Source organism: Zea mays, chromosome 6 (assembly GCF_902167145.1).
Source record: "Zea mays cultivar B73 chromosome 6, Zm-B73-REFERENCE-NAM-5.0, whole genome shotgun sequence".
Classification (NCBI taxonomy): Eukaryota; Viridiplantae; Streptophyta; class Magnoliopsida; order Poales; family Poaceae; genus Zea; species Zea mays.
The window spans coordinates 95,794,763-95,804,872 of NC_050101.1; the positions used below are offsets into that span (position 1 = coordinate 95,794,763).

General features: G+C 45.5%; 1 pseudogene; it reads right to left on the reverse strand.

Annotated features, from left to right (window-relative positions):
* Positions 1–6,392: 6,392 nt before the first annotated feature.
* Positions 6,393–9,291, reverse strand: LOC103629583 (protein APEM9-like; annotated as a pseudogene).
* Between the last annotated feature and the right edge of the window lie 819 nt (positions 9,292–10,110).

Below are 10,110 nucleotides of genomic sequence, written 5' to 3' on the forward strand. Positions count from 1 at the left end.
TTGAGAGAACCGAACCTCGGTAAAACAAATCCACGTGTCTCACTTTTTATTTGCCCGCGATTTATTTTGCGCCCTCTCTCTCGGACTCATTATTATTTCTAACGCTAACCCGGCTTGTAGTTGTGATTAACTTTGTAAATTTCAGTTTCGCCCTATTCACCTCCCCTCTAGGCGACTTTCAGCGCTCCTCCAAGCCGCTTGAGCTGCTGCATGGGGATCTGTGCGGACCCATCACTCCGGCGACGCCCAGCCATAACAGTTACTTCTTGTTGCTGGTTGATGACTATAGCAGGTTCATGTGGGTGGCCCTCTTGCCCACGAAGGCCGGCGCAGCAGAGGCCATCAAGCGCATCCAAGCAGCCGCAGAACGCAAGAGCGGCCGCAAACTTCTTGCCCTGCATACCGATCGTGGGGGAGAATTCACGTCAGCGCGGTTCACGAAGTGCTGCGCCGAGCTCGGCGTTGGGCGCCAGCTGACGGCGCCGTATACGCCACATCAAAATGGCGTCGTCGAGCGACGGAATCAAACCGTCGTGGCCATGGCCAGGACGATGCTCAAGGCAAAGGGTCTCCCTGGTATGTTCTGGGGGAGGCTGTTAACGCAGCCGTCTACATACTAAACAGGACGACGACGAAGGGGACCGGTGGCAAGACCTCGTATGAGCTCTGGAATGGGGCAGCACCCTCAGTGCATCACCTACGCACGTTTGGTTGCGTGGCACACGTCAAGATTGTTGGAACGCACCTGAAGAAACTCGACGACCGCAGCAAGCCTATGGTCTTTGTCGGGTATGAACCAGGTTCCAAGGCTTACCATGTTTATGATCCGACATCGCGTCGTGTCCATGCCAGTCGCGATGTGATATTTGACGAGGACGCATGGTGGGACTGGAGCAAGGACTCTGTAGCGGCCTTCATCGACGACTTTGAGGTCGAGTCCATGTACCCTGAGTCACCCGGCGAGATGACTATGCTTCAGCCGCTACACGAGCAAGAGGCTGCAGGGCCTTCGGCGCCGGCAACGGTCTCAGCTGCTTCACCAACAACACCCATCCTCTTCGCATCGCCACCAAGCAGAGCTCTCGAGTGCGTGGATGCAGACCATGGCAACAGTGCTCCTCTTCGTTTCAGGACCATCGAAAACATTGTTAGGTCGGCCCCAATGCCCAGTATGGCGTGGAGGGAACTTGATGAAGACCTGCTGCTGGCGAGTGAGGTCGAGCCGACCACCTTCGAGCAGGCACAGAAGGAGGAGTCCTGGAGGGTTGCAATGCTCGACGAGATGATGTCCATTGAAGCCAACAGCACCTAGGAGTTGGTCGACCCTCCACTGCGCCAGCGCCCAATTGGACTCAAATGGGTCTACAAAATCAAGAAGGACGCCAGCGACATCATCACCAAGCATAAAGCTCGACTCGTCGCAAAAGGCTACGTGCAGCGTCAAGGGATCGACTACGAGGAGGTGTTCGCCCCGGTGGCAAGGCTCGAGTCTGTCCGGCTCTTGCTGGCACTTGCAGCCAGTGAAGGCTGGCCCATCCACCATATGGACGTGAGGTCGGCTTTCTTAAATGGCGAGCTGCGAGAACAAGTCTTCGTCGCCCAACCTCCAGGCTTTGTTGTTGCTGGACAAGAACGGAAGGTACTTCGGTTAGTGAAGGCGCTCTATGGCCTTCGACAAGCCCCGTGCGCCTGATACGCCAAGTTGGACTCCTCACTGGATTCACTTGCACTACTACAGGTATCCTCTATACAGGCGGTCGAAATAGCCTCTACACAGGCGGTTCCAGGAACCGCTTGTGGTGCACCGCCTGTGATGTAAAACAACATCACAGGCGGTCAATCAAAAACCGCCTGTGATAGACACACATCACAGGCGGTCCAGTTTAAAAGAACCGCCTGTGATAGTCACACATCACAGGCGGTCCGGTTTAAAAGAACCGCCTGTGATAGACACACATCACAAGCGGTTTTAATTATAAGCCGCCTGTATTTCCCAGATTCATATACAGAAGCAGATTCATATATATTTTCCAGATTCATATACAGAAACAGAATTAATAACAGCCTGTGATTCAAACACAGATTCAAACACATATTCATCATACAAAGATTCAAACATCCCCATATATAGCAGGTTCCATACACAGATTCATCCACATATATATCAAGTTCCATCATACACAGATTTATACACATCAAGTTGCATAACAACTCAACATCTCAAAGTTCCATAGACAACTAAACATCTAAACTTCCTAACTAAAGACCTAAACACTGTGTGATATTGTGTACAAACTTAGTTCTGGGAATTTTTGCAAATTTCCATTTACATTGTAGAATAGCCCTTGTTGATGAAGAACTTCACGGCGCATAAAGTAAAGCAAGTCTCTTACAACCTTAGTCACGCCGGTGGAAACCATATCTCTTTCTAACCATTCAGCATTGATCTTAGATTTAGGAACCTGCAATGAAAGCAAAAAGCAATCGGTGCTAAGAGTAATGTGATGAGCAACAATATAACATAAAAATTGCAATATAGACATTGATAGCGAACTTACATCCTCACGATTGACCATGTAATGGAAGGTGACACAACACCATTCACATACATAATAACTGCACAGGACTGTACCCGGAGGTTGTTTGTCACCATATGGAAATAATGATATTGACAAATTAGGCTTGTCCTCTGGATGTTCGCCGCCAAGATCTTTCCAATAAAAACGGTATGCACTGCATATAAGAATAGCATTGTGAGATTAAGAATACATTTGTTAAGTTGTAATAAGTACAAGTGTGCAATAATAATCACGGTGTTCCTCCCATGTGATGATGACGGTGTTCCTCCCAATTAACCAAGTCTCTATTTGGCTACAACTCTCATGACTGCCATGTGATGATGACGGTGTTCCTCCCAATTGCGGTAAGAGCCCTCAAAACAGAGCATGTCAAAGTTGTCATCACACGCTTGTGTTACTTTTTCAATGCGGTTTCACAAAAAGTAATAGCTTTAGAAGACTTGGACTATCTAAAGGCATACATCATCGAGACTATGTGCAAGCTTGAAATGTGTTTTCCTCCATCATTTTTTGATATGCAAGTACACCTAATCATACATCTCGTGGATCAGATAAAAATATTAGGGCCACTATATTTACATCATATGTTTCAGTTGGAGCGATACCTGGGAGTATTAAAAGGTTATGTGCGAAATCGCGCTCACCCAGAGGGTTCAATCATGGAGGGATACACTACAGAAGAAGTGATTGAGAGCTGTATAGATTACATCAGTGACGGAACAATGATAGGTGTGCCTGTACCTAAACATGAGGGTAAACTATGTGGGAGAGGGAGAATGGGCAAGAAAACTTTTCGCGTTGAGGATTACAAGCTAGTACATTGTGCTCATGGTAGTGTACTACAACATCTCACGATAGCCGAGCCTTACATAGAGGAACACCTGAATGAGCTTCGTAAAGAAAATCAGAACCGCACAGAGGACTGGATCATGAGGGAGCACAAACATCGTTTCAGCGAATGGTTAATGGACAAAAACATCCCATTCGGAGACTCTTCGGATGAGAAAACAATGAAGAATTTGGCTTCTGGGCCATCGTGTTTTGTGACATCATGGCAAGCATATGACATCAATGGGTACACATTCTACACTAAATCAAAAGACATGAAAAGTGTTGCACAAAATAGTGGTGTTCGTATCGATGCTTTTGACCTACATGGACAGAAGACCACATATTTTGGATTCATAGAGGAAATATGGGAACTTGATTATGGCCCAAGCATGAAAATACCCTTGTTTAAGTGCCAATGGGTACAACATCCCGTGGGGGTGATAGTGGATAACTACGGACTCACACTGGTAGACTTAAAGAAAGTAGGATATAAAGATGACCCGTGGGTTCTCGCCGAATGTGTTGCACAAGTGTTCTATGTACTCGATCCAGCAGATGAGAAGATGCATGTAGTTATTTCGGGAAAGCAAAAAATTGTTGGAGTTGAGAATGTGGGAGACCAAGATGAGGAATACAATAAGTATGAAGAGATGTTCGTCTTTAACGGTCCAGAGAGAATCAATCGTGTGGAAAAGAAAATTGATAAGAACTTAAAGCCATACATGCGGAAAAATGGTAGTTCATGAAAAATTGTATGAATCAAATTGTATTTGTTATCATGTATGATCGACTATGAATTGTGGTTGCCAATTAATTTAAAATCTCTCTAGTTATCTATGTGTGCTATTATAATTCATTTAAATTGTATTTGCATATTATTGTTAAAAATTAAATATTAATTCATTTAAATTGTATTTGCATATTTCTGTTAAAAATTAAAATTATTTTCATATTTAAATTGTATTTTCATATTTTTACAATCACAGGCAGTTTTGTCTTAGGGTCCGCTTGTGAAAAGGATAGAGCATCACAGGCGGTCCTAAACAAAAACCGCTTGTGATACTATTACATCACAGGCGTACTAAACCGCCTGGAACATCACAGACGGTTTTCTAACCGAACCGCCTGTGATGTAAAAATCCTACCGCTTGTATAGAGCCAAATTGTACTAGTGTTGGGTTTTGGCGCTGTGCCTATGACCATGCCGTGTACACCCGCGGTCTGGGCGCGGACAGGCTGATCGTCGACGTCTACGTGGACGATCTCGTCATCACATGAGGCAATATTGAAGAACTCAAGCAGTTCAAGGAGGAGATGAAGAAGGCGTTCCGGATGAGCGACCTGGGACTACTTCATTATTACCTTGGGTTGGAGGTAAACCAGTCCCAGACCAGGATCGTCATCAGTCAAGGTGCGTATGCAGCAAAGATTCTGGAGATGGCTGGTCTGATGAATTGCAACCCAAGTCAAACACCCATGGAGTCACGCCTCAAGCTCAGTAAGTTCAGTATTTGTTCTGAAGTTGATCCAACTGAGTACAGGCGTATAGTTGGGGCACTGCGCTACCTTGTGAACACAAGGCCAGATCTGACATTTGCAGTGGGTTATGTATCAAGATTCATGGAGAGACCCACTACTGAGCACCTTATAGCTGTCAAGCGTGTGCTACGTTATGTTGCAGGAACTAAGGACTATGGGTGCCATTATCAGAGGAAGAAAGGAGAAGCTGCTCTGCTCGGCTACAGCGACAGCGATCATGGTGCAGATGTCGATGGCCGGAAGAGCACTACTGGAGTCCTGTTTTTCTTCGGCAGCAGTGCCATCACCTGGCAGTCTCAGAAGTAGAAGGTCGTGGCGTTGTCTAGCTGTGAAGCTGAGTATGTCGCAGCTGCGACGGCTTCCTGCCAGGGAGTCTGGCTGGCGCGGTTCCTTGCAGAGCTCAGAGGAGAGGAAACCGGCACCTTTGTCCTGAAGATTGATAACCAGTCTGCCGTCCAGCTCAGCAAAAATCCGGTCTTTCACGATCGTAGCAAACACATCGATGTCAAGTATCACTACATACGAGAGTGCATTGAGGAGGGACGGGTAGTTGTGGAATCAATCGACACAAAGCTTCAGCTGGCGGACATACTGACGAAGGCACTCGGGAGAGATCAGTTTCAGAACCTGCGTTCCAAGATTTGTCTCATCGACGTCAGTCAGGTGATCAAGGTCAGATGATCAAGGTTCAGGGGGAGATTTGTTAGATGAACCCTGATCCTATCTATTAGCTAGTTAGTTAGTTGTTGCATGCATCAGTTAGTTACTTAGTCAGCAGCATCGCACGAGCTACCTATTATGGTGGGCGTCGTGCGCATAGGGGAGGCAGTGAGACTCGCTCACTTGCTGGGCGCCGGACGAATCGCGTGTACGTGCGGCGTGGGGATGGACGCGCTCAAACGCACGATCGAGAATTGCTCGGAGCCTTTTACGATTTCCTGCATGTACTCTGTACCTAAAATAAAAGGAGGAATAGAACACAGAAAACGCAGTCGTCTTATCGCAGCTCCAAATTGCCTGCGTCTGAAATTGTGCCAGTGCATGTGTGAAGTTTGTGTGTGCGTCCGAGAGGGTGAGCTAGTGCTTCTTCTCCGGCACAGGTGAACGCCGGTTGAAGTCCAACATCTTACTCTGGGGAGCCATTGCTGAAGAAACAGCTGCAACTTCTAGTAACTCATCCTACTGTATAGTAGCAGCACTAGCATATCACTCTGCAAATGATTTCTGAAAGGTTTCTTGATAGCGAAAGCGGAATCATCCAGTTATGAACTGAGCCGTTAGGGGTAGCTTGGATCGTCAAACTAAACCCACATGAACAAGAACAAACAGCGGACGATAGTTTTGGTGCCTAGGGGTTGAGACCTCGCATGGTGCAGAAATCAGCGAGTATTCTAATAAGCCTGAGCCTCAAAGGTGGTAATGGACACACGGAGAAAAAGACCCAGATCATTATCATGCTGCGTTAAGCACACGGTTGTGTTTGCATTTACATTTTCCACGAAACAGAATCTGGTCATCTGCCGAATTCCAATAAAGGACTCCATCATAACCGGCTTCCTCGAGGGCCTTGTGGCACCTGTTGGACGGCAGCTAGAGGGTTCATCCGGACAGAGACCGCCAGCTCAAGCGCGTCAAAGAACGCTCGTCGCAGAGAAGCAGCTTTGCTGGAACACGGTCCTGTTCAGCAGATTCATACACAAAAATTCCACTTCTCTCACTGTCAAAGCATGAGAACAGACAGGGTGCCTTGGATCATATTGTCAACTGAGAAGCTCTTTACCTCTTCAAGCCAGCAGCTTTCCTTCGGAGCACGTACACAGTCGAGAACAGCAGCGAGACCGAGACGAGAAACATTAACTTGCCGCTTGGTAGAACAATATGTGTTTTCCCAAGCTTCAGGCGAATGGAACGGAACCACCAGAACAGCGGATCGAATTGATCTGCGACGCGCTCGGATGGTTGAGCAGACTTCACTAGGACCCTTTTCAGCCCTTCGCACACAGGAGCTGTCTATTTGGAGGATCCTCATGTGGCGATGGTGTCCAGCCGTTTGTAGAAGTAGCAAGGTTCCTCTCTTCCGTTTGTTTTACTACCCCTTCCTCGGTGGACTGCTCTTTATTTGCAGCTAATCGTACTGCATGGAGCTTTTTTTAGTAGGTCCTGTAGAATATTAAGGAACAGTTCGATGGAAAAAGAATGCAGAAGTAAAAATTACTGAGGGCTTTCGGTTAGCTCTTAATCCATGTGGATTGAGTGAGATTGGGTGGGTTTAAAATCAAAGCAAGTCAAACTTCTTAATTTTTTCCAATATCATCTAATCCATGGGTAACGGGATTAACCGAACAAGGCCTGAGAGAAGCATGAATACTAGGGATTCAGAAACAAGTGGTTTTGGAAATATAGGGAGTCCTAGTTTAGCATGAGAAATATTTGGAAATGAGAAAAACAAGCATAGTGTAGTGGGAATTCATCCAGAAAAAAAGGAACAGTTTCGGAAATATAAAGAGTCCTAGTTTAACTTAAAAATTATCTGGAAGCCTATAAGATCCCAAGCTGGTATAGACCTGAGTTGGCATGATGGAACATTTGGATTCAGCATGTTGTATTAGAGCTATTAACCAACGTTTGCAAGAACAATACCTGTCGTCTTTGCTCAGTCAGATCAGCCTTTTCTGCCCGTGAGATAGCAGTTTCACTATCTTGAGAGACAAGACAGAGGAATGTTACTGTATACAATCCTGCCACCTGAAAATACTGCCCGGTTGACATAACAGATGCAACAACAAAACCATTTGAGGCGCTGTCATGCCCTCCTCCATCCAAAACATAAGCCTCATTATTCTAATATCTCCAATTAGCAAGGTATTCCTCAAAGATTGGTCTGAGGTCAGATACAGATCCTTCTGCCACTTGAATGGTAGCTCTATGAGGAGAAATATAGCGGTCATTGATACAGAAAAATGATGGACGCATTACAAGTAATACTAAGTATCTGAGACTTCTGAGTAGCGGTTACCATGTAAGGAAAACTCTAGCAGGTACTGATGCCACTGAACCAAACATCGTCCTAAGCTGAACAAACATCTCAGGGGTCCTGGAACATTTAGCATAGCGTGTTAGGATAAAACCATAGGCATCAGATCTGTGTGTGTTCAGCACAGCGAATCTCTACATCATCAGTGTGTAGGAAGTGATGCTTTCCATTTGGCAAATCTAGGCACTTTTTTCATTATCGGCAGTTTGTCTCATTACAGCACGTAGCAATATACCGAATTTGGTTCTGGCAGGAAGTATAAGGTACAAAAAAATTAATAGAAATTGAGGAGGATTTACCTCCTGAGTTCTTTTAGTGCCTGTACAAGTACCATCCCAGCTGATTCAAGCATGCGCTCTCCAGAGAAGCCGTGCGTATTTGATCAGCGACAGATAAATCAGTCAACAACGCTGGCTCGAACGATCCACTGACTAGATAGCTGAGACATGAGGATGGTAACAGTGTAAGGAAACAGCTGACCGTACTTCTTACTTTTCAGATAAAACATGTCCTTTTGCATACTCAGCTATGCCATGAAAAAGCACGGTAAATAATGGAATTATGGAAAGCACTCTGCAGCTCCATCGATCATCAGCAGGCAGGAAAGAAGAGGTTCTAAAATTTCGGCAATCATAGCAACAACCATAACAAACAATGAGATTGTGCTTCCGTGCTTCCCCTCCTTTTGCAGTTCCAAACTGAATGAAGCAATATGCTCATGACAGATTTGTACTCAGGATATCGTAATTCCATCACATTGGTACTCATCAACTAGTGACAAGCAAGGGCGGGAAAGTAGCTACCCTAAGAAACGACACTGATAGAATACGGCGCAGTGGGCAGGAAGGAGCAAGGGCCGAGCAGAAGGGAAGAGGAATCTTACTACTCGGCGTCGTCGATTTGCTTCCAAAGAGGCGAATCCTGAGGAGAGGTCCCCATGGTTCCAGAGAGCAGGGGCGAACCTGTCGTCGTTCATGCAGGAAGAGAATCGAAGTTAGTAGGCGTGCCTCATGCACATCATGTATTAATTATCTTGTAATTACAACATATCCGAATATGAATAGCCAAACATCTTGGGGTTTGGGGTTTGGGATGCTCGGTCTCGAGCAGGGAAGTGAAAGGGTGGGCATACCTAATGTGCTCGTCGCCGGCTAAAACCTGACCGGCCCACCGCCCACCCAGTTGCGCGGCGAGAAAGAGAGGCCACGAGAGAGAAGGCAGGGCGCCAGGGCCACAGCGCAAGCTGCAAGGGTGGTGGGTGATTGGGTAAACGGAGCGGGACTTGCATGGATGATGCAGCCTGCCGCACAATTTGGTACGGATCCCGCGATGCTGAATTAACTTTACGGGCCATTTGGATCCCTTTATTTTATATGAATTGGAATTTACCCAATAAAATAACTTATTTAGTTTGGAATTTATCATTACACCACTTTTCAAAGTTCAGATATAAGCCTGTATCAAATTTATGAGGTTGAAGGATGAGAAATGATTTTATGCACTAGTAGAATTTGTTTCTACTCTGTAATTTACATGACACTCTTCGTCTCACTCCTCTATAGTAAAAATATAGTACATAAATATCTCCGACATCTTGTTAATAATAGTATACAAATATATTTTGTATAAAACTGAATTAGCTTAATTGATATATGTCAAAATTATTATTATTAGAATGGAATTCAATTCTAATGATTCAAACGTGAGGTTACCAAATTTCTCAAAAAAAACTTAACTTTGCCAATAATTAAAAAATAATCAACAAAGTGGCTCTTTGGATCTCCAAAATAAAAAATAATCTTTAGTAAATCGAGTTTAGAATGAATTTTATGGGGGGAAACACCTCCAACAATTAACTGCACTCTCGCCATGTCCCCCCGGACACGGACGTTTGGCTCCCTGTCACAGTTCAAGGGCACCCCCTCATCCCTCATGCGAGGGGACGTGGATCGCCTGACTTAGCGTTTTTACTGCACCGGCTTGCAGTACAGCTACATCCACCGTTCCTTGCATCCAACGCTCCTGCTTGCCTAACCAAATTTTATGGACTTCAATGGGCTGAAATAATGGAAAACAGGAACACAGCCCAGAATATGTCAATGCACGCAGAATTAGTTTTGGAGGGAA